The sequence below is a fragment of the Rhinopithecus roxellana genome, chromosome 18 (genome assembly GCF_007565055.1).
Source record: "Rhinopithecus roxellana isolate Shanxi Qingling chromosome 18, ASM756505v1, whole genome shotgun sequence".
Lineage (NCBI taxonomy): Eukaryota > Metazoa > Chordata > Mammalia > Primates > Cercopithecidae > Rhinopithecus > Rhinopithecus roxellana.
Window position 1 is genome coordinate 48536160 of NC_044566.1, and position 23714 is coordinate 48559873.

The 23714-nt window shown below is 40.7% G+C and overlaps 3 long non-coding RNA genes and 1 pseudogene across 4 annotated transcripts in view; 2 read left to right on the forward strand and 2 right to left on the reverse strand.

Annotated features, from left to right (window-relative positions):
• The window catches only part of LOC104666068, a 41769-nt gene extending 31594 nt beyond the window's left edge, over nucleotides 1–10175 (reverse strand). The window contains exon 1 of the long non-coding RNA XR_748501.1: nucleotides 10112–10175. This is a non-coding gene — a long non-coding RNA (uncharacterized LOC104666068). The remainder of the gene's footprint in view (nucleotides 1–10111) is intronic.
• The window catches only part of LOC104666067, a 44873-nt gene that overhangs the window by 19646 nt on the left and 1513 nt on the right, over nucleotides 1–23714 (forward strand). The gene's annotated exons all lie outside the window — the stretch shown is intronic.
• LOC115894625 lies at nucleotides 1957–14310 on the forward strand. The gene is made up of 3 exons (XR_004054768.1): nucleotides 1957–1981; nucleotides 13507–13609; nucleotides 14267–14310. It is a non-coding gene; the product is annotated as an uncharacterized LOC115894625 (long non-coding RNA).
• On the reverse strand, nucleotides 20430–21278 carry LOC104666066 (annotated as a pseudogene). Its single transcript, XR_748498.1, has one exon. The product of XR_748498.1 is annotated as a nuclear transport factor 2 pseudogene (transcript).

The following is a 23714-nucleotide window of genomic DNA, read 5'->3' on the forward strand; positions in this document are numbered from 1 at the left end:
TGTGTGTGGCCTTGAATGATGTGGGGATCAATTCATAAGCTCCATCTTTCATGCTCAGTGAGTGGGGTGGGACACAGGCTGGCAATCAGGAGGCTGGCCAATAGCAAGGAATTCCACATCACCAGACTCTGTCCTTCCCACTCCTGATACTTTTGACATCTCCAGGGCAGTAGGCAATTCAGCCCTGCCATGTGTATCTTGGGTCAAAGGGAAAAAAACACAGAGCTTCAATGTATGATTCCCAGCCTGAAAGGAACTAAGTGTCTTCTGATATACAACACTTGAGTTTTTTTTTTTTTTTTTTTTAATGAAGGCATTAAACTGACCTTCTTTTGAAATGGGCTAGACAGGGTAAACAAGGAGAGATCTTGTTTTTCCTTCGTCCTGGAAAAATAACGTTTCTCACTTTCCAGCTCAGTACAGTTGACTGAATTGGAAAGGAATCTATTTTCTCTGGAAAGATTTATTTGCCCAACAGTTGTGTTTTTGTATATGTGTGTGTGTTGGCAAGATAGATAGATTTTCCAGAACAAGGGTCGTCTTGTTCACAGTTTAAAGGGGCCTAAGAGTTGACTAGGGAATTTAATGTTAGAGAAGGCTTTTGCAGACTTCAGTGTTATGTACAAATTCAGAAGCATCCCAAGACTTGCCCTGAACAGGGAGGTAGTGGTGCTGAGGCAGTGACTGTGTGGCACTGCCCCACTTTTCAGAGCAGAGAGAAACATCTCTATCTCTTCACCTTTCTGAATACAGTTTCAAGGCATGGGACCATCAGAATCTGTTAGGAAGCATCTGTGTTTCTATTTTTCATATATAAAAATTGTTTCCAAAAAAGTAAAATGATTTTTTAATAAAGCCATGTGGAAAAGCTGAGAGTAGAATTTTCTCCTCTCCCTACAACCAGATTTCTTTTCCCACCTGGGGACACATGTTTTGGGATCAAGCAAGAACAACATGTAAATCCCTTTGTGGCTGAATTAGAGAAAAGACTTACAGATATTGTTAGGAGTCCCTCTTTTCTGCCTCCCTCTTTTTTCAGCTCCATAAAAGACTAGCATCACATTGGAAATTTTAGAGCAAATATGTCCTACTTTATGGAAAATAGTTTTCATTACTTTTCATTTTCTCCCATTTCATGTCAAGCATTAATATAAATTAAAATGGTATGTTTTGGGATATTTTCTTGAGAACATTTCTTTGAAGGTGAATTCAATCTACTCCTTGTCTATTCTATATCTGTATCTATATATGTATATATATAACACCAAAAATAAAATATATCTGAAGATGAGTTTCTTTCCCCTAATTTTTTTGTTTCCAAGTCACTACTTGCTAAGCTCAACTGACAGCTTGGCTGGATTTTGCACAAATGACTTTTCACTCAGCTGGTCTTTGCCTTGCCAGGTGTGGCTGGCCAATGTAAAGGAAAGGAAAGGAAAGGTATTTTTCCTTTTAGCATGAGCATTAAAACTTTTACCACATTTTCCATTGCCCAGTGTCTGTTTTCAAGAAAGCACAGGCCAGCAGAAAACAGAGGAGTCTGAGATTTCTCCTTTGTAAATGTTGGATTCCAGCCTCTTAGTACATTTAATTTAGCAAAAATCTACATAATTAAATGAGAGGAAATATTTTTATTTGATGGCAAATGGCTTCCCTGAGGAGAAGCCATCCGATGGCATCCACTCTGAAGTGTCGGGCAGCATCCTTCAGGACAGGGCTGTCCGCGTTCCCAGGGCTGGCAGGACTAGGTTGAACAGCTTTCTACTTTGTAAGTGTACACTTTCATAAGGCATTTTTAACTTTTAGAAGCATATTTTTATTGTGTGTCAAAGTCCATGTATTTGGCAAAACTGGAAATTTCACTAATTCCTATTGTGTTCTTCCTTCCCCCAGTAGGAAGCTGGTTGGGACTGAATCTGGGCAGAATGGCTGTCCACTTGCTTTGCAGTTACGAGTATAGCAGCACCAGAAGAATCAGCAGGTATCTCCAAAAGTTTCCAGGGTAGGGTACGGGCATTTTCTTCTCAGTCTATTCTCCAAATATCTACCCCAGGCCTGGTGTTAAACAAATATTAATTGGAAATGCTGGTCATGAGATCAAATGAATAGAGGAAAGAAAAATGGCAGCTTGCTGCACATTAGCAAAACGTAAAACAGGGCAGACCTGGACCTAATTTTCAGTTACTGAAAACTGAAAATTATTCTCCCAGACAAGTCAAGCTTTGAGGCTGTCTCTGCCATGGTCCCTTCTCTGAGTCACCTCCGGTGGTGCCACCTAAACTCTGCCCCTTTGTCCTTTGATCAGTGCTCTTTCTTTCCCACCCCCATAGTGCTGAGAGCTTTCCCAGGTAACTGCTTCTCTTGCCTCACTTTCTATCTCCTCACCTCCAGTCAGTGTCCTCAAGGGTTGGAGAAAATTAAAAACAGCTTTCACACCAAGAAGTCCACAATCTCTAGAATGGAATCTTAGTTAAGGGTTAATGAATCCTGCACCCTGGGTTTCTGAACAAAGGACAAGAGGCAATTGCCTTGAGTTGTAAGAGAGAGAATTATAATGGGATGTTGAAACTTGCTATGTAACTGTCAAGGTTGGTTAATCTCAGAGATGCATGACTTATTCCAGTTGTGGACAATCTTAATGACATCTAAGAAAACAGATTATCTAACTAGCTGGCTTCAGAATTTCTCCTACCTTGATGAGCCAGCCTGATGCAAAGAGTTGAACAAAAAAGCCTAAGGAAAGTTATGGAAGGAAAAGATAGAACAAAGACAGGGTTGACTTGCTCTGCATAAAAAAAGGAAAGTATGCTATTTTTTACTAGTGAGAATCTGGGTAGAAGGGTGGGGAGATTGTTGAACCATGTGGTACAGGCCCCAGTTGATGGGAAAAAAAATTATATAACATCAATTTTAAATTGTTTTCATTTGTTGGAATTGGTATCATATAAACCCCTTTATTTATCCAAGTCTTCAGCAAAGGATCTAAAGTACATATAAATTACAAAACAGAACAGATAAAGACGTGTGTGTGTGTGTGTGTGTGTGTTTGTGTGTGTCTGTGTATAAATCAAGGGAAGGGATTGGATTTTTGACATCCAGATCCACATGTTAGAGAAAGCCCACAGTGGACAATGTGGTGATGTACATATTTATACATAGATTTAATATTTCTGTGGAAAGAACTGGAACTTGACCGGCAGTATGGAAAAGTACACCTTCCCTCTTCATCTAGAATCCAGCAGGAGAAAGGGGTGCAAGCGTCCCTCAGATGGGAATATGAGGCAATTCATTTGAAACTCAAAGGACAGATTTTGGTTTTCTCTGAGACTTTGGTTAAATTAACAGGACATTGAGCAGAGAAGGGGAAGGTGCCTGGGCAGCCATTTATCTGACTTGGTTTGAATCTAGTATTATTCTTGGGAAAAGAGGCTATACCAATAGAATTATTAAACTTCTGTCCAGCACTTTGACTATCTTAAAAGAGAAGTTGGCTTTCTTTCACAAAAATTTATGAATCACAGACATATGGAATCACCCAAAAATGTTGATGTTAGGAACCTACATTTGTCAAGGGTCGTAGAGCTATGAATTCAGCCGTTGGAACCAACTGCATAAACTTGACCCCGCTTACTTGTGTGTGGGGTCAAGTTCCTTAACCTCTCTATGTCCCAGTTTCTTCTTCTGTAAAATGGGAATAATCATAATTTCTAGCTCACAAGGTCCTTGAGAAGATTAAGTGAGTAAGTATGCAGAAAGCATTTAGAATAGTTCTAGCACATTCAGAATCTGAATTATTACTCTCTTACCTTCCTACAAGAATCTGGGAAGGGGCCTATGTGCCAAGAAATGTAAACACATTATCTCAATCCTCCCAACAATTAATTTTCTTAACAGTGGGGGCATTATTAATCCTATTTTTTTTTTTTTAACGAAGACCTGAGACCAAGGAAGATAAGAAACTTGCCTAAGGTCACACAACTGGCTAGAAGCAGATGCCTTTGTAGGTCACTGGTTATGTAATTTACACAATAAAATTACTTACTGATTAAAGCCCACACAGGGAATAGTGCAATATCTTTTACAGTATTTAAATAGAAAAGGAAAACCAAACAGGAAATGGCTATGCTAAGTGCATTAGCTCAGCGACATACCATTTTAAATGGGAAAGTGTGAAATGAAATGAAACGGTCACAGTTAATCTCTGAGCAGAAAGTCCACAGAGTAAGTAGTGTAATCGAGCTGGCACATCGAGGAAGCCTGCATATCTCTCAATTTGTGGTCTGTTACTGCTTGAACGTTTCAAAACATTATTAAGGGTGGTTGTAGCCAACATCTCAAATATTAAATATATTTGTATTAGTTGAGAGACACAACTCTTCTCCTTAAAGCTATGTTTAAAGCAAAAGTTCCTTTTTTTTCTCTTAACCAGTTTGAGCAAGCCTGGTTTACTGGAAGTCAGCTTTGATGTACCCCTTGTGGTTTGCAGACTGCTGTTGGTAACAGTCCTAGGGGTGGGTGGGGATGTGGGAGAGAATGTTCTTCATTGAGTATCTCCTGTTGTCACCACCGTGCTAGACATTTGGCATCTATCCTCTTTCCCCATCCCTACAGCCAACTTCTGCTGACGTGGTTTAGCACACAGCCCTGTTCCAGGTGCATAGGAGATCTTGCTGCTGAGCAAGTGTTGAAAACAGTACATGATTAGCACTGAAGACACAGTTAGAACATGATCAGGCCCAAATCTTTTCCTCTCTTGTTTTTCTCTGGAAGAGTAGGGAGCCAGACTACTTAGCCTAGAGCTTCCCAGCTCATGTTCCCCACAGGGATGGGTTACAGGTGTATGGAGAGAAAAATGTCTCTTGCCCCTCAGGGTGGCTGGGCCAGGGTTGGAACCACCCAATCCCCAAGGACCAATGACCTCCATCCATTACTCCAGTGCGCCTTACAGATACACCATGTGGGTCTTGTGAGTGCACACACTGCAAGGGGAAATGGCATCTTTTGGATTTGACATCCTCTCTGTGGGCACAGCAGGAAAAGCCAGAACCTGGAGTCAGGAGCTGTATCCCAAACCCATCCCTTACACCTGTGTGTCTTTGAGCAAATCATCCAAACTTTCACAGCTTCTGCTTCCTTGGGGATTTTTCATCGTCTTCTCCTTTTTTGTTTTGTTTTGTTTGGTTTTACACTGGCTTATTTAGGGTTAGGCAAAAGCTGTGATTTGAGGTTTCCAGGCCCTTTCTGACTTTGGCCACAGCAGCTCACTTTGGTTTCTTTTATATACCGGGGTAGCTGAGGGGCCTTCCCTGGAGAAGGGATTCCACAGTTGTACCACTGCTGGGCTAGTGACATCCATGCCCCCTTTCTATGCTCACCTCCTCTGAGTCTATGAAAAACTATTTCCTATCACTCTGTTAAAAGTAAGTACATCAATGCTCATTAGGCCAAAACTTTTTCGTTCTTAAAACAGATTGTTTTTCTAATCTGGTAACTTGATCATTTGGTTTTCTGAGAAAGTAGAGCCTCTAGGTGAGGTAAAGGCTTTAACGATGTGAGTGTAAAGTCACCCAGTGGACAATCAATACCTTCACTCCTCCTGGAAGATGGTGAATGTCTTTTGGGAGCATAGAATGCCATCAATTTTATCTTCAGGTGGCTTGTTTCTCCCCCTTCCTGTTAAATATTATGTGATTGTGAGCTGACTTTAGAAAAATACAATCTACAGGATTTGTGCTGTTCATTTCTTAACTCAACAAATAATTGCTAATGGTGACTATTCATTGCTTGCCCAGCAGTCTAGGTTTGACTTGTGGATCAGGTGATCTCTACTGACTCTTGCTAACACTCCCTTTCACTCTACATAGCGGGAACCTTCTCTCTGCTCCTCCTCCAGCTGCGTTAGTGGAGATTCGCAAATGATTCCTCTTATTCAAAACAGAGAACTAGGGTAAAACAACCTCCCAGAATCTCTGTTTCTGAACCTGGAGGTGGTTAGTAGTAAATAAAGGAGGTTGGGCCCTGAATGAATTACAGAATTCAGAATCAAACCCTCTAGCTCAGCCCTGATTCGATCTTGGATATTAATTTGTAGAAGATTCTGAATTCATGCTTTATCCTCTGCTTTTGTGTAACTGTGGCTTATAACAATTTGATATTCTACATTAAGATTTTTGTCATTGGTATGCATCTTGACCGCTGCAGAATGCTGCTTGCTGGGTCAGAGATCACTCTTTGAGGCAAGATTTAACTTGGTGAATGAAGATAATTTTAGGTACAAGGCTCCTCCTTCATCATTCACAAGCAGGATTTATTCACTCGTTTCCACACACTGGCTTCTGTCACCATCCAGAGAACTGGAAAGAAGGGTCTTGTTTATATAAGGTGGTTGTAAAATGAATCCACCCCTACATGCCTTCTCCTTTGCCACAGGAAGGACTCCCAGACACGCTCTGCACCCTATAAACACACCCTTTCATCCACACTTGGCACGCCTTCTCCATTTAAAGCCTGTGAGCTCCCTTACTCTATTCTGACTTGGTAAGGCTTCTTTCTTCATTTAAAAACTTGATGTGGTTTCTGGAGTCATCTCTCTCTTAATCTCCAACCAGAACATGGTAAGATCCCATTTAAACACAATCTCTTCCAAAACCTTCACTGACCCCTGCATAGAAATACACTCTCCTTCCTGTTATTGCCTATGCTATTTATCCATAACCTCTCTTCTTGCATGTATCACTTTTTACCCTGGAATACAGAAATTTTTTTAGTACATGTAGCACTCCCATTATTACTATAAACTGCTGAAGGGCAGGAGCTCTGCATCTCCATCAGGACTGGGACTAGTGTGAGGCCACTGAGGTGTTTACCTCAGATACAGAATTTAAAAGGGCCCCCCCAACAAAAGTCAAAATAAATAATACTTTAATGTGACACTCTAAAAAATGAGTGCAAAATCTGTGATGAACAATATATCAACATTATGAATAAAGACAAGATCCGTATTTTTCCTTCTACTTTCCCTTTTCCTTTCAATTTTCTCCTTTTGCCTCAGGCACTAGTATGGCCTGGCATAGCACTGTTACTGATTCTGTCTTTACTACACTTTTTTTGCATTACTTTTGATTTCTTAAAATATTGCATTAAGGTGTTATTTATCTTGATTCCTGTTTGTGTGTGTGTGTGTCCCCTTAAATGATGCCCCTGGGATGAGTGTCCCACTTGCCTTACCCTGGGCCTGGCACTGATCACTATGGCTACTAGCACAGATCTTTGCCTGTCAATATGCACTCAGTCAGTATTTGATGAATGAATGAATACAAGCAGAGATAATTTCAGGTGCTTTTTTCTTTTCTTTTTTTCTAAAAGCAAAATAACATCTAACCCACAACCCAGCATCTACCAGAACAGAGATAGGCAACAGTGAGAAAAGTTATAGTGGTCTCAGGTGGCTGTCTGGGGTCCCAGTCAGCACTGCTTCTGCCAATTAAAATCATTTGTCCTGGGCTTCTTTCACTGTCCCAGAGCACCCTCTCCAGTCTTGCTTGATTTCATAAGCACACAGTTCTCAAGGAGTTAAATAGCCACGGAGGTACAGAATTATCTTTCACCTTCTTCTAATGAGTTGTAAGTCACAAACAACAAACACAGCCTCTTGAGAAGCCTGAATATTGAAAGCAGTGTCTACTGATGTGCTTCTGCAGAGAGAGGAAGAAGGCAAATGGCTGGAAGACCAAGAGGGATGAGATCTACCTCTGCCAGTTCCAGTACCCAACATAACAGAAAGTAAATTTTCATCTCTATGCAACAGCACAGACACGTAGGAGGGATTCCTAACTCTCACAGGAAAAAGAAACAGGTCATGAAGGTGTTGAGTCTGAGACTCACACATACCCTGAAGATTGTAGTTGATTTCTCAGTGTATTCATCACCATTTATCTTTAAAAGACAAGCACAACCATTTGTGAAATCCTCTCACAAAATCATCTCTAGAAAGTTGAGCCTGTAATAACAAAATTATTTCTATGCCTTGGTAGAGGGCCCACGAAAATAATATTTTTGATTTAGTTACAGGAATTCTCTTTAGCAAACAATACTGCTAAAGTGTTTTCTCTGGGTTCTGTCCACCTAATAGTTACTGTTTGTAAGTGGGGAAAATGGATTTTGTTCTGTTACAGTTACTATGATTTACACTTTTTTTTTCTGTTATCAAATGATTGTTAACCTTTATCTATCTTCACTCTTTCTAACCTCAAATAGTCCGACTGTTCAAAAGTTATCTAAATTACTTTAAAAAAGAATCTAAATAATCTACTCCCAAATCCTAATCTAGAAGAAAGAAAATGATTCTTAAGAGACTACTTCCTTGTGTCTCTGACAGTCTTCAAATCACTTACTTTCCATTTAGTTTCTTTGCGGTTTCATTGTGAAGTGACTGAAACTTCATTTCTATTATATTCTGGAAATTTGGGGATCTGAGATATAGCAATGTATTCATTTTAAGAAATTACCTTACAGGAAAAATGTTGAGACATTCCCTGGAGTGTTCCTAAACCAGCCTTGCTAAGGTGTGGGATTTGGACTCCACATTAGTGAGGGCCTGCTGTGTGCTCACCACCATGCCTGGCAGCTTCTGCTGTCATCTCATTTCACCCTCTGAAAAGTCTAGAAGGAGAGCAGGTGTTGTCAGGTCCATTGTGAACAAATAAAAAGCAAGACTCAAAGAAGCTGTAATGTGCCTAGGATCATAAGACCAGTAAGCAGGGGTGAGGCCAAGACTTGGCCTGGATCTCTTACCTCCACTCCTTATTGCTTGTCACATTGGGTACAATGTCTGGGTATTTTCCGAGCCTGCCATTGATCTTAGAAGGAAAATTCTGCACTGCTGCTGCTCCAAGAGATACAGAGGATGCATTGATCCAACCCAATGTGTTATGTGGTTGATTTCTAAGGTGAAGTGAAATCAGTTCCAAAAAGATTTGAAGGATTCTTTCAAACCATTTGAAGAGATAAGCACTGTCCATCCAGTGTTAAGACACTATGTGTACCTTCCCTGGAATTCCATATTTATTAGAGACACTATTTCTGTCTCAGAAAAGTCCCCCTAATTTCCAAAGTGGCTCACCAAGAGTAGGTTCCAGATCATCTTGAAAAAAATGGTAAGGTGATAGGGTATAAGAAAGAGAACAATTTTATATCATGAAAAGGAAAATACACGAACGTTTGTATGTCTGAATCCAATGATATGTTGTGCACAGTTTTGTGTGTGTTGGGGTTGGAAGAATATGTGTCATGGAAATTGAATGACGCTGGGAAATACATCCTAATTACTCAAGACCGTATGTTTTTTATAAATAAACAAACAAGTAGTCATCGATTCAACTATAATGGATAAAATCACTCAAATTAAAAACAGTACAAGGGAGTCAAGTAGAACAGCACAGTACAGTAGTTAAGCATGAAATAGTTAAGCTTGAAGCCAGTTGCCTGAGTTTATAACCCAATTTGCTAATTACTAGTTGTGTGACATTTGATAGGTCAATCACTTAAAAACAAAATAAAACAAAACAAACAAACAAACACTGTGTGTTCAATATTCCTCTCTGTAAAATGGACACAATAATAATAAGTATGCATAAGGATGTTGCGAAGGTTAGATGAGAAAGTGCAAATGAAATGTCTGATACTTCACTTCATAGAAGTGTGTTATAAAAGAGAAACATATATGTACCATTTTTGAGCTCCTTCTAATAGAATAATATATTTCTCAGATTCAAGAAGTTGGGAAAGAGTTAATCACAACAGAATTGTCACCAGGCTTAGAAACAGAGCAAGTGATTTTACTACTACAAGCCTGTATGAACCCAATAACGCAGTATGGGGAAGAGAACATCTAAACAATGTATAGTAATAATTGGGATATCGTTGAGAGCCGAACCCTCAGAGCTTCTACATGCATTTAACAATTAGTAGGTCAATGCCCTTGCTCAGTGGATCTCCACTAATCATATGGGAAGCACCAGCAAAATGAAGAAAAACCAGCAGATGCCCTTATAGGAAATGAAATTAAAGTGGAAAGGCCTAAAATAACGTTTCCATTGTGCCCTTCACTTACATTGGGGAGTTAGGGCCAGACTGGGAGGCTGGCAGGGAAACAGCTTGGCACTGCAGGCCACCTGGGGTCCATTTGCCAACAGGACTTGTGGCTAACATCCATTGGTAACAAATTTCCCAGAGTCACAGTGCTCTTTCAGATCAGCATGATTCCGGATCACAAGATGGATGGGAAGCCACAGAGCCCTGGGGCCTTTCCATGAAGTTCAAGATTACACCGTCCGTAATGAAACAACTTTGTATCTCTTCATGGCCACAATTACTTAGTCACTGATTATACAATAAACTCTTCGGAAATAATTCACGAAGATAAGAAATCAAACCCCACCCTTTTATGTTCTGAGGCATGCACCAGCTCCACCTCTTGAGAGAGCGAGGTAAAGCCTATTGCATATCTTCAGCCCATGGTATTTTCTGGCAAATGTGGAAGACCCTCAGTGTTGGAAGGTGGTCTGCAGTTCCACAGGGAGACAGTACAATGGGTGTCTGCCCGGGAACAGCAGTGCCTGGCTTCAGATACAATTTCAACCGATCAGCTCTACAGCACTGGGCAAATTACTTAATTTCCTATGCATCTCAGTTTCCCTATTCACCAAATGGCAGTAATAATAGCACCTACTTCATAAGGTTGTTGGACCTGGCACACTGTAGTGCTAAATAACCATCAACTACAATGCTCATTCTCCTGAGTCGTTCACCTTTTTGATAGCCTAGCAAAAAGTTCTTTGAAAAAAATGACAATTACCAAAAAAAGGCATATTTCACGTAGATAAAATAACTCACATTGTCTCTTACACATGACAGGGACCTTGCCCATGACTGTGGCCCTCACATAATCTGAGTAACCATTTGGGTTTTCCTTGCTACATAGTGCTTCTTCTGCAAATGGTATTGTCCTTTGTGAACCCACTGCTTTTACCTTATCATTGGCAAATACTTTCGGGGATTACGCGAAATGTATTCACTGGCATGGGGAGTATGGATGGGGTCCCTCCTTCGTGGAACTTAGATTCTGGTTAGGCAAGGGGTAATAATAAAACCTAAGAAGGGTTAGGATCCCAAACTCAAGAGTTCAAGGGGCTCATGTGTGAGGAACTCTAAGGGGAAGGAGAAAGAAGTAAAGTTTAAGCTCAGAACTGAAGGGGGTTGAGAGTTATGCTTGAGAAAGAGCCCCAGGTAGGTGGACGAATGTGGTTCCAAGACCTAAAAGGAAAAGAAGTTTGGAGTTGAGAGCAGCCAAGGTCTTCCACCCACCTGCAGCAATGTAAGGCGGCAAGAGGATGATGGTCAGGCTGACCTAGGCTTGGAGGCCATGTCAAAGGGTCAGACTTGCTCCTGAAAGTATCAGGGAATCACAGAAGGGTTTCACGTTGGGAGTGAAATGGTCTGACCTGAGGTGAGGCTGGATCATTTTGGCTGCTCTGTGAGGCAGGAGAGAAGGTGGAGATCCTGGTGGGAGGCTATGGCTGTCGAGTCGGCACAAGTGCACCATCCTTTAATGATTCTGCCCCAGACTTGGGTGGTTTGGAGGTAAAGAGGCAGATAGATTTGAGAATCATTTAAACATTTGACTTAAAACTAAAGCTAGCCCTCCCTGCCCCACAAATCAGGATACGTAGCAACATTAACCTATAGTCAGCCCTTCTGCTACCAACACCCAGGGCATTTTTAGTTTGGAAAAAGAAGGGACCTGGTACGTAAAGTGCAGCTTGGGGGTTTTCTACTGAGGTCAATGATCTGCACTGCTCTGCCTGACCCATTGCTGCCTCAGACACTGCAGGCTGCTCAGCCTCCCTTCACCCTAATTACGCTTATCATGCAAAGCCCTAATACGGCCAGGAAGGGCTCAACACCAGTCCCTCTAGCCAAACAATCAGCAAACTAAGATAACTTTAGAGTGTCAAGCCCAACTTTATGACTCCTTCATAGGCACCAAGGGCATTGTCTCAGTAGCCTCAGCTACCAGACAGGATGGCCCAGGGCTGCTTGTTCCTTGACCTGCTGGGGCCAACTGTGACTCATCTGTTTACTGCAGAGCAAAGGTAACTTGGGATGCACGAGTTGACAGCTGTCTCCCAGGAGACAATCAGTACTAGAAATAAAGGCACTGGACTTTAACTGGAAATGTTTCTACTGGCACAGACCCAGGCTGGATGAGGCAAGGACGTGAGAGATGGCATGCATGTATTTTAAAGAACTGGGGTCCTCACAGCTGACTGGCTACTTCAAGCCACTCTTCTTATTATCTCACTGAGCAGCTTGGAGGCTAGTGATGTCACTTATATGTGCTCTGTTATTTACAGTTTGGATATTTTAGCCCCATAACCATACTTCCTTTCTTGGCAGAAGGAAGATTAGGAGCAGCAATAATATTATAGTAATATTGGTATCATTTATTAATGGGATAGTCTATTCCAAAAGCAGTATGCCACTCAGGTTATACACATTGCCTGTAATCCAGTGGTCACAACCTGGGGTTCGCTTAGGAATCACCCAGGAGTCTTCAAAATACTGGGGTCTGGGTCTACTCTCCAAAGATTGATTGGGTAGGGCCAGGGCATTGGCACATTAAGGCTCCCCAGGGAATTCAAATGTGTAGCTAAGGTTGAGAACCACAGCTTTCATCATCACAACAACCTGCAAGGTAGGAATTTTTAGCTTCATTGGATGGATAAAGAAAATAGGGCCCAGGGTCAACAGACAACTTGTACAAGATCAGGGACTTCAACCTTGAGTCTGTCTGGCCACCAATCCCTGATGCCAATTTGCTTCACATGTGTTTCATGAATCCTTAAGTAGAGTGAACAGACAGAGCACACAGACAAGGAAAAAGGAGCCCAGGGCAGCAGCACCCCACAGGAGCTTTGTGCACAGGAGGCTCCACCGCCACCCTGAGCCAGCTATACAGCATGGGGGTTGCCTGCAGGTGAGGCTCTCCTGTGAGGCTACTCCAAAAGGAGAGTAGCCCAAGTGAGCAAATAACTGGTCTTCATGGTTGCAGCAGCACCTGGCTTCCGTCCAACCCTCAGAAGCTGGCACAGAGGAGAGACATTTGGTGGAAAGTTGAACAGGGCATGGCCTGACTGGGGCAGGTAAAACCCTATGCACACTCAGTTACCTGCAGAGAGATGAACTTCCTTCCCCAGTGTCTGCCTTGTCATCCTGCACTGTGTCAGCTCAGGGCTTGCACCAGGTTCTCTGGGCTGCCTCTAAATCATACTTCAGGATGTTGTGGTCAACTCAAGAAGGTCATGTTGATTGACATATACTGTCGAATGGGAAGCAAGCATCCTCTGATTCTTGTTTCCCCAACCTAGAGCACCTTTAGCCATAACTGTCTGAAGTAAATATAATCAGGTGGGATTCTGAAACTGCACCTTCCTTCTCCTCTGCTAGGAACCCACCAGGGCAGAGCCTCAGCTTTCAGCCTCCTAGAATGAAGCGTGAACCCAAAGCAAAGAGCTGAACTGCTTTCACACCTCTGACTTCACAGACAAAGGTGAATCTCCTAGGGTATTTCTGGTATCGTTGCTACCAATGACTGAGAGAGCATCAAAGTCTGAGGGGTGACAGAGGAGAGGGGAAGTTTCTGGAGTCAGGTAGGAGGTATCTGGCCCTCTCTGTACTCCAGATCTAAACCCTACTCTAATACTCCCCACAAAGGCTTGGATTGGCCACTTTTGTTCATTCATTCACTCAACATTTATGAATTTTATAGCACTAGGGATTCTTAGCAGAGTAAAACCGGCTCTGACCTTAAGTAGCTCATAGTTTAGCAGGAGAGAAGTCACCTAAAGGGCAAGTGTGATGTCAGAAGAAAGCACGGGTGTGGTGGGAACACAGGAGGTAGGAGGGTGAGTGTCCTAGAGGGGCAATTCCTGACTTGGGGGTTACTAATACCTAGCAGGAGTCAGCCAAGTGGAGAGTGGGGGAAACAGTTTTCTAAGTGGAGGGGGCACCTTCAGCAAAAGAGCAAAGATTCTGTCCTTTGCCTCAATAAAGGGTGTTTCTTGTTGAAAGGTCACCCTGGCTTAACTCCAGAAACTCTCCCTTCTCTGGACTTCAGGGACTTGGACTTCTTTCTGTGCATTCAGGCCAAAGGGCTGAGTCTGAGTGAGACTAAATTCCTAACTCAGACTTTTTTTTTCTTCAACAGAAACATGCAGTTCCGAAGTCTTGCCAGCCACACCAAAGAGCTTTTCGCAAGAAGGCACAGGCCAGGTAGAGGCAGCTGTGCAGTGGGAGGACTGTGATGTTTTGGACTAGAAAATAAGACTCAAATGAGGCCAACAAAACACGGGCACTGCATAAAGGTGTCTTCTCCCCACTTTATAAGCCTTATGTGTGATAATATTCAATGCCATAACAAGGCAAGCGAATAGGTCCTTGGAGGGAGGGATAGCTGGATTTTAATCCTGGCTCTACACTAAGGTCTTGGACTACTTACTGCAGGTCTCTGAGCTTCACAGTTTTATATATAAAATAGGATGAAGACCACCCCCAAATCCACTTTGATGGTGAGAATTAGGTGACATGACAACAGAAGGGCATTTAGAGCGTGGCACAGAAGAGGTCTCAACAAATGGTAGCTATGTTTCATCATTCATTTGAGAACTGATGTTTGGATCCTTTTCTGCATCTTGAAATATCCCAAAATATTCCTCCTTAAGCCTTTCAGTTGGATACTCATTGATACTTCTCTATTCAATTTATACTGCGAGCAGGGGAGCGAGGCTTGAGCTTGGTTCCATGAGCAAGGGTGAAGGGTGTAGGTCTCCCAGCTTCATTTCTGTCTCCTCCTCACCTGGAGAGCCATGGACAATTCTCTTCCCAGGTCACTTGACTTCTGCATGACCATATATGACTTTCACCTTCTGCATTTTGGAACAATATACTCATGAATGCTAAGAAGCTTTTGTTTCTTTCTGCCTGTGCTGATCCTGTCTACTATATAAGAAAAATCACAATGGCTGTCATAGTTATGCTCTTTGCTTCCTCAGTTGAATAGCACCAGTTTTGATGTTATATTATATTGTATTCTGGATCTCTCTTTGATGGTGGGTTAGGGAGAAGGTTTGCCAATTCTTTGTGTTACAATTCTTTTTAAATAAATCCTCAGAATTAAGGCCATTTTATTACTTTCTTTTACTTTTAAATATAAATATATATTTAAAATATATATATTTTATATATAAATATTTTTATTTATATTTTTATATAAATATATTTTATATGTAAATATACATTTAAAAATATATATTTATAGATATATTTTTAAATATGTATTTTAAAATGTATTTTAAAATATATTTTAAAATGTATTTTAAAATATATTTTAAAATGTATATTTTATATATATATATATATTTAATGCTCACCAACTTTAAAAAAAACATATTTAAACACCTGAAGTCTGCCATATAGTGATACTGGGAAAGAATCCAGAAGAAATGGAGGCCACGGGAATATCTTAGAAGGCAGGGCTTGAACACAAATTCCTTCTGCTCCATTTGCATTGTAACCATTTAAGGTGAAGCCTTCTCAGCTCCTGCCAGGACTGTTGTAAGAACCTTGCACTTGCTCTCTGGCGTCTTTCCCGTGCAGTGTGTGCTGCTCAAGTATCTCAGTCGTCATGTGATATGCCAGCTCAAAGTTCCCCAGTAGTTCCCTACAAAACCCATTGTCCTCAACCAGACATTCAAAATCCTTTATGATTAGCTTCCTGCTGACTTTGCAGGCACTTGACCCCATGGAGTGGGTTTGCTCATTGTCTCGGTGTGTGGTGAGAGTGCTTAAATACCTTTATTTTGTGCCCTAGAGTTATGGATCTCTCTGTCTTCCCCCTTCAGAAACCATTTTCCTCTTCCTTGTCTGTCCAAATCTCACCCATGTCCTTTTGTACTGTGACTGGAAGCTCAGTCTCCACATAGATGGAGACTGCACAGGGCTACCTGTCTTGATGAGTAGCCATGTCATGCTCCATTTCCTTTTGAGATGGATGGAGATTCATAAGATATTCCTGGGCCACATGGTGCCTTGTTCCCCACTTTTTCTTTGACTTTCACTGGCAGCTCTACTATCTTTCCCCTGCTCTGCTCCGGCAACTTCCTACTCCCCTTTCTTTACAAATCCAGAAAGGACTTGATAGCACAGAGGTTTTGTTTCTTCGTTTTAATCTATGTCCAAGCACATTTGCATATAGTTTTACAGTTTTGTCTCCCACATTGTGTACCTGTCCTCTAGGAAAACTTCTCTGAGCAGGCAAGGAGAAGGGGAGTACTGACGTTTCCTGCCTGTCTGCTCTGTGCCTCTCCTGGACACATTTGGTGCATATAAATTGATCTACAAGCCTGTCAGGAGGTGTTTTGATCCACATTTTCAGAAAAGAGAACTGAAGCTCAGAGAGGGTTAATGACTTTCTCTGGGAGCGTGTGATACCAGATATGATGCCAAAGATGAAAAAAAAATTGTCGTGGGATGGAGCTTGTTAGAACAGGCTTCACAGCTGTGGTGGGACTTGAGCCAGGCCTTGGTCTGTTGGGCAGGAGGAGAGAGCACCGTGAGTGTGAGCAGCATCACAAAGATTTGAGACTCAATGTGACAATGTGATCCTTTATGGCTTCCAGAGTTTGTACCTGATTTCCTTTAAGAATGCATATTAAAGTTAATTGCTTGATTTTGAGCATGCGAACGCTGAAATGTGCTAGAACGGTCAAAGTTCAGGGGTAAGTGAACTTTACTGCAGCATGTTAAGAACAGAATGAATGCTGACAAAGAAGTAGAGACTTTTTAATTTTAACTGCAGGTCAAAAGAGGACTCTTAACACAAGGTAGCTGAAACTGGGCAAACACACGATCCCAGATGGTTTTATACAGCATAAAAATGAATGAGCCAATGTGGGTTCATCGATGGTAACAAATGCACCACTCTGTATGTGTGTGAGGGGGTATGTGGGAACTCTCTGTACTTTCTGCTCATTTTTCCTGTGAACCTAAAACTGCTCTAAAAAATACAGTGTATTTTAGAAGAAAATTAAATTAAATGTTTAAAAATTTTAAATGAATGAGTCTAGTTACCAAAGCTACCAATTGTGGCCTGAGGGGAGGGGAGGACGCACCCTCCTCTTGGTGTTTTGGAGCATAGACTCCTTGCTCAGCTATGTGAGCTTCATCGTCTTTTATTTTTCCAGCTCACTGGGTAATGAAATGCTTATGAGCACTGAAGGCCTAAAAAAACAAGGCATGAAGTATTAACAAAAGGAGGAAGGAGAAAATGAAGAGAAGGAACTGGAACACACTTTATAACCTGTATGTTGAAAAATAAAAAGCTGGCTGCACGTAACAGGTTGCAGAAGCATAATGATGAGGTGTGCAGGAAGAGGAGTTTTACAGAACATTTTACATCTAGTGACCATGTGAAGTTACTTATCTCTCTAATTTTCTGTTATCTCTTCACTAAAACAGAGCTAACAATACCTGCTTCATATGGTTATGGAAAGGATTAAATGAGATAAAGTATATAAAATGCTTAGACCAAGAGCCTATATTCATTTTTTAAAAATATTTATTGAGTGCCTATTCTTGGCTAGATATCAAGGATTCATTGATGAGCAAAACACATGATTCCTGATGACCCACTGAGTTTTCAGTCTAAGGGGAAAACAGATGTCAAAAAAAGAAACATAAAAATAATTATAAACTATAGAGAGTTCAATAAAGAAAAAACTCAAGAGTGATGTGAGAAAATAACAGGACCTCTGAGTAAATGATCAATAAATAGTAGTTAAAGAGACTTATTTTTGTAACTATGACAGACTAGCTTCTATTAGACAAACCCTTCACAAAGAACAACTGGGAACAAAATGGATGATATATTTTAAAAACTACTTGAAGGATTATGAGAGCTATCAAGGCAGCAAGGGCATCAGTAGACAACATTCCAGACAGAAGATAAATACAAAGAAGTTAAGATCAAAATGCAGTTCTACTCTGTCCTTGAAGCATTAGCCTGCTCGTAAGTGACTGAAGATAGTTTTCCGCAATCTCATGAACAAAATTGGAGGTCATGGCTCAAGGAGGATAGGCACTGAGAAACACCCTAGGCTTTCAGCTGGGATCCCTCAAGGACAGCACTCTAAGCATAAAGGCAAACTAGGTATAGACCAGCTCTCACAAAAAGTAAAATCAGCTTAAACCCGGTTGGACTAAGGTGACTTGGTTCACTTAACTGGCTGGCATTAACTTCCAGGAAGAAAAATAACATCATCCAGAACTTCAAATAATCTCCATAATTTTTCAAAGAATAAAGCCCAACATTCTTTTTAAAAATATTCTAGAATATGAGGAGATAAGCCAAGTGACCAAAAATCATTCAGAGACAATAGAAAGAGATCCACAGGGGATCTGGATACTATATCGATCCTGGAGTTATCAGACACAGACTTTAAATACTTTATTAAACGTATGAATGAAAGTTGTTGACGAGATGGAGAATTTCAACAGAAAACTAAAACCTATAAAAAAGAGTAAGAAGGAAATTCTAGAACTAAAACATAATAAACAAAATTTAAATTCAAGAAATTAATTAGGAGCAGACTGAACATAGCTGAAGAAAGAAATAATGAACTAGAATATAGGTCAGTAGAAAATATCTAGACTGAATCACAGAGGAAAAAAGATTCAAACAAGATAAAAAGAAAGTAAGAGATATTCAGGACATCGTAATGTCAGAAAGAGGAGAAAAGAAAGAATGGGTAGAAGCAATATTTGAAGCCACAGTTATAGGAAACACTATGAATTCAATGATAGTCAAATGCAAATAAACTTCAGCAAGGTGCACGGTAATAAAATTGTTGAAAACCAAAGACAACGATAAAATATTAATAGCTAAAGGAAAAAGGACATATTGTTTTTAAAAACAATAAGGCGGACAGCTGAATTCTCAACCAAAATTATGGATGCAAAAGACAATGGTAAGTCACCCTAAAGTGTAAAATATCCCTGCCAAAGTAAGATAACAAAAAATACTGAAGTTGAAATTTTACTAATTTCTAATTCACTTTTTACTTTGTATGTTTTTATTGTAAAATAAAAAGCACAAAGACAGAAACCACTCAAAACAAATGTGTAGCTTAATAAATTATTTTAAGGCAGAAACTTTTGTAACAGCCATAAAGAAATGAACTTTTCCAGCCACTTGGAAACGTTCCTTGTGTGCTAGCCTGATCACAATGCACCACCTTCCCTAGAAGCAACCTTTACACTTTTATTACACTTTTATTGTAATCTCTCTCTTGTGTTTATAGCTTTATTACCCCCATATGCATCCCTAGACAATATAGTCTAGACTTGCCCATTAAGAAATGTTTGATATGTAAATCTCTTTTAATCCACTGTACCTCCTTCTAATCCTTTCTTCTCCTCACACTTTATCTGTTGAAAATCTAGGGATGTTTCACCTATAGAATTTCCTGAAGTCTGGATTTCATTAATCTCATAGTCACAGAATATAGCTCAAGAAGTCCTCTCTTCTCTGTGTTTCCAGTAAAATTTTGGCTGGACCCACAGCCTTGAACACTGTATTTTCTGGAAGAATTTGTCACTAATGCCTGCTGTAAAGGAAATAAATACAAGGGAGTTTTTCAGGCAGAAGAAAAGTGATGCTAAATGACAGGAAAAAATTGTAGCAAAGAATGAATAGTAAAAGAAAGATAAATATGTAAGTAAATCTAAATAAATATTGACTATATAAGCCAATACTAATAATGTCCTTATAAAGGTTTTAAATTTTTAATGTGTAGATTTAAAATACATGAGAATGTTAGCCTAAAAGGCAGAAAGAAGATAAAGTCAAAATGTTCAAATATGCTTCAATTGTACAGAAATTGATAAAAGTACAAATTTGTATTATACATTAACCAATGCAGGATGCATGTTGAATCTCTAACATAACCTTTGAAAGAATGTCAAAAGATTATTTATAACTGCTAAGATGTGAAAAAAATGGAGTAGTAAAGCAAATTTGGTTAACTCCAAAGAAAGTAAAGAAAAAAATGTAGAACAGATGAAACAAATTGGAAAAAATAACATAAAAAACCCCAAGGGTTTCAGCAATTATATTAAATGTAAATAATTCTTAACATTTATATTGTCAGACTGTATTAAAACATAACAAGACCCAATAACGCAATGCTTACAAGAGAAGCATCTTGAATACAAGATACAGGAAAAAAAGTGAAATAATGGAGAGAGATACACCATACAAACCCTAACTAAAAGAAAGCTGCCATAGTTATACTAATTTTTTTTGTTGTTGTTAAGAAAATTTTTATGGTTTTATTGTATCATAAGGCATTGAAACATCTGAACAAATCAATGTCTGGGCGGTGAGGCAGCTGCTTTCTCCTTCACTTCTTTGGGTTACTAGAGCAACTTGTCAGTAGATTAAAAAAAAAAAAGGACAACCTTTTCCATTACTTAAGTCTTTCCAAGGCATGCGCTAGTACAACACAAATTTCTCCCATCAGATGCAACTAGTCTAGCGTCCAAACATCATGCACAACACCTCGGTGGCAGCAGCGCACTGCGCCCACTCCCGCCGCGGCCCTGCTCATTTGTGCATGATATTTGGAGCATCTGGAGGAGTGGGAATAGTATTGGGAAGAGGAGGGAGGAGGAAACAGCGTGAGTGCCTAGTTGAGAGGAGGTCAGCAGAAGTTGTGCAGGGCGAGCCTGAACATGTCATTGGTGCAAACCCAAGCATCGTTGATGTTCTTTAATAGGAACATCTGGTGGAACCCCATGATGGGGTCTTCATCCGCCTTAAGCTGGCCCACAACCATGCTGATGATGCAGCTATCTGGAGTGGGCTGATGGTCCTGCGCGATGATGCTGTGCTGGATTTTCTGGAACGGAAGGCTAGACAACTTCTCCACAATGGCAGCTTTCCCCTGGAACTGTTGTCCTTCCCACGTAAGGCATGACGCATCAATGTAAATTGCGCCTAGTTGGGTTCTATCATTATCAAATAACTGGTAGTAATGTTGAATGAAGCTGGATCCAATCTGCTCCCAAATTGGCTTGTCTCCCATTCTGGAGCGTCACCCGGCCTCACGGAGACCCGAGGGGCTGGCACGATGGCGGCAGCGGCGGTGGTGGCAACCCAGTGCGGTCTGAGTTATACTAATATTAAACAAAGTAAGTTGCAAGTCAAGAAGACCCTCTGTAAAAGTGTCAATCCACTAGGCTGATAAAATAGTCTTAATTTGTGTGTTTTATCGTGTAGCTTCAGAATGTATAAAAAAAGATAGAATTAAAGCAGAAGCAAGAAAATTCACAATCCCAATGGAAGCTTTTAAACATATTTCTCACTGAAACTGGTAGAATAAACAAACACTGATAAAGAAAGTCAGACATGGTCTCCACCTATATTGAACTTACAATGGATTAAAGGATGAATGAATGTAAAATTGCACGTTAGCAGTTTGCTCTGAAGGAAAGAAAAACAGTTTTATAACAATGAACATGGCTGGACTGAGGGAATCAAGAAAGGCCTTTCTGAGAGAGCGACACTTGATCTCAGCTCTGAAAGATGAATAATGGCTAATTAGGTGAATGGAGGAAGAAATGTCAACCAAAGAGCATTAGACATTGGGCATCATGGCATCTTAAAAGATGCTATGGTTGGGAGGAAACATGAGTTTGAAGAACTGAAAGGAGGTCCAAGTGACTAAAGCACAGTGTATCACAGTGTATGAAGAGAAGTAGCTCAAAGTCAACCTGAAGAGGTGGGTCAGGCCAGAAGATTCAGAATTTTGTCAGCCATGTACAGATCTTGGACTTTATCCAGAAAGCAATATTACTATTGGATTTATGTTTGAAAAAGATTATTCTAGCTGTGGCATAAGAATAAATTGTAGAAGGTCAGAGTTAACAGAGGAGGCTAGACAATCCAGCAGTTTTCACCAGTGATAATAGTTTGGATATTTGTCCCCACCCAAATCTCATGTTGAACTGTAATCCCCAATGCTGGAGGTGGGGGCCTGGTGGGAGATCATGGGGGCAGATGGATCACGGGGCAGATCCCCCATGGCTTGGTACTGTCTTTGTAATAGTGAGTTTTTGTGAGATCTGGTCATTTAAAGTTGTATGTCATCTCCCCCGTACCTCTCTCTTGCTGCTGTTCTCACCATTTGATGTGCCTGCTCCCCCTTTCCCTTCTGCCATGATTGGATGGTTCCTGAGGCCTCCCCAGAAGCAGATGCTGCTGTGTTTCTTGTAGAGCCTGCAGAACTGTGAGCCAATTAAACTTTTTTGAATGAATTACCCAGTTTCAGATACCTTTTTATAGCAGTGCAAGAATGACCTAACACAACCAGTAACTAGAGATGAAGGATGATGGTGATGACAGTGGAGATGGAGAGGAGTCAGAGTCAAGAGATATTTAAGGGGTAAAATCAACAGGCATTGGTGAAGAATTCTACATGCTGGCTGAGGGCAAGGGAGTCATCAAGGATGTCTTTTTAGTTCTTTGGTTGTACAAGTGGGTTTAACAGTGATGCCATTCTCTAAGAAACACAGACTGGGTTTTAAAGGGAAAATAATAAATTCTGTTTTAGGCATGTTGATATTAAGGTTTTTTTTTTTTTTCTATAAGAGATTGTTCTATAGGACATCTCTCAAGGCACTTAATATATTTTCTCTTTGTGGTGTTTTTCGTTGGTTTTATTTGCTTGTTTTATTCCCTTCTGTCTGACATTTCAAAAATGCAATTGCAAGCCTTGACCGTGGATATTTGTCATGTCACTGCATCAAAATATTGATGCTTGCCTAATTTGAACCTTCCCAGGGAGTAATGGAAACAAGAGAGAAGGTGGAAAATGTGTCACTATCCCTAGGAGTGCTGGTGGGGTGCTGAACATTGACCTCAGTCAGAGTCTAAATGTGTCAGGGAATTTTCCTGGCTCTAGGTGTTAAAAGCCATTCAAGGAGGCAAGATTGTTTTCCTGGAAGATGCCAGACAAGGATGTTCAAGTTTAGGAGAATTGGCTCTCAATGCACAGGGCCATTTCAATGAATTACTAACTAGCTCTCCCTTCACTGAAAATTAATTCTGTCAAGGATATGAATCAGGTGTCGTATGAAAAGAAAGGCCAATCAACTCTTCCAAAGCAATTTCTTGTTAGAACACCAGGGTGGGTGATGCCATTTCTTTTGTTCCAGGCTGGTTGGGACCCTGTTGGCAGGTCATTTTGAAATTCTTTCCATGAGAAAGAACACAGTTGGCCCGATGTGGTGGCTCACACCTGTAATCCCAGCACTTTGGGAGGCTGAGACAAGTGGATCATGAGGTCAGGAGTTCGAGACCAGCCTGACCAACATGGTGAAGCCTCGTCTCTACTAAAAATACAAAAATTAGCTGGGCATGGTGGCACATGCCTGTAATCCCAGCTACTTGGGAGGCTGGGGCAGGAGAATCGCTTGAATCTGGGAGGTGGAGGTTGCAGCAAGCTGAGATTGCACCACTGCACTCCAGCCTGGGCAGCACAGCGAGACTCCATCTAGAAAGAAAGAAAGAGAGAGAGAGAGAGAGAGAGAAAGAAAGA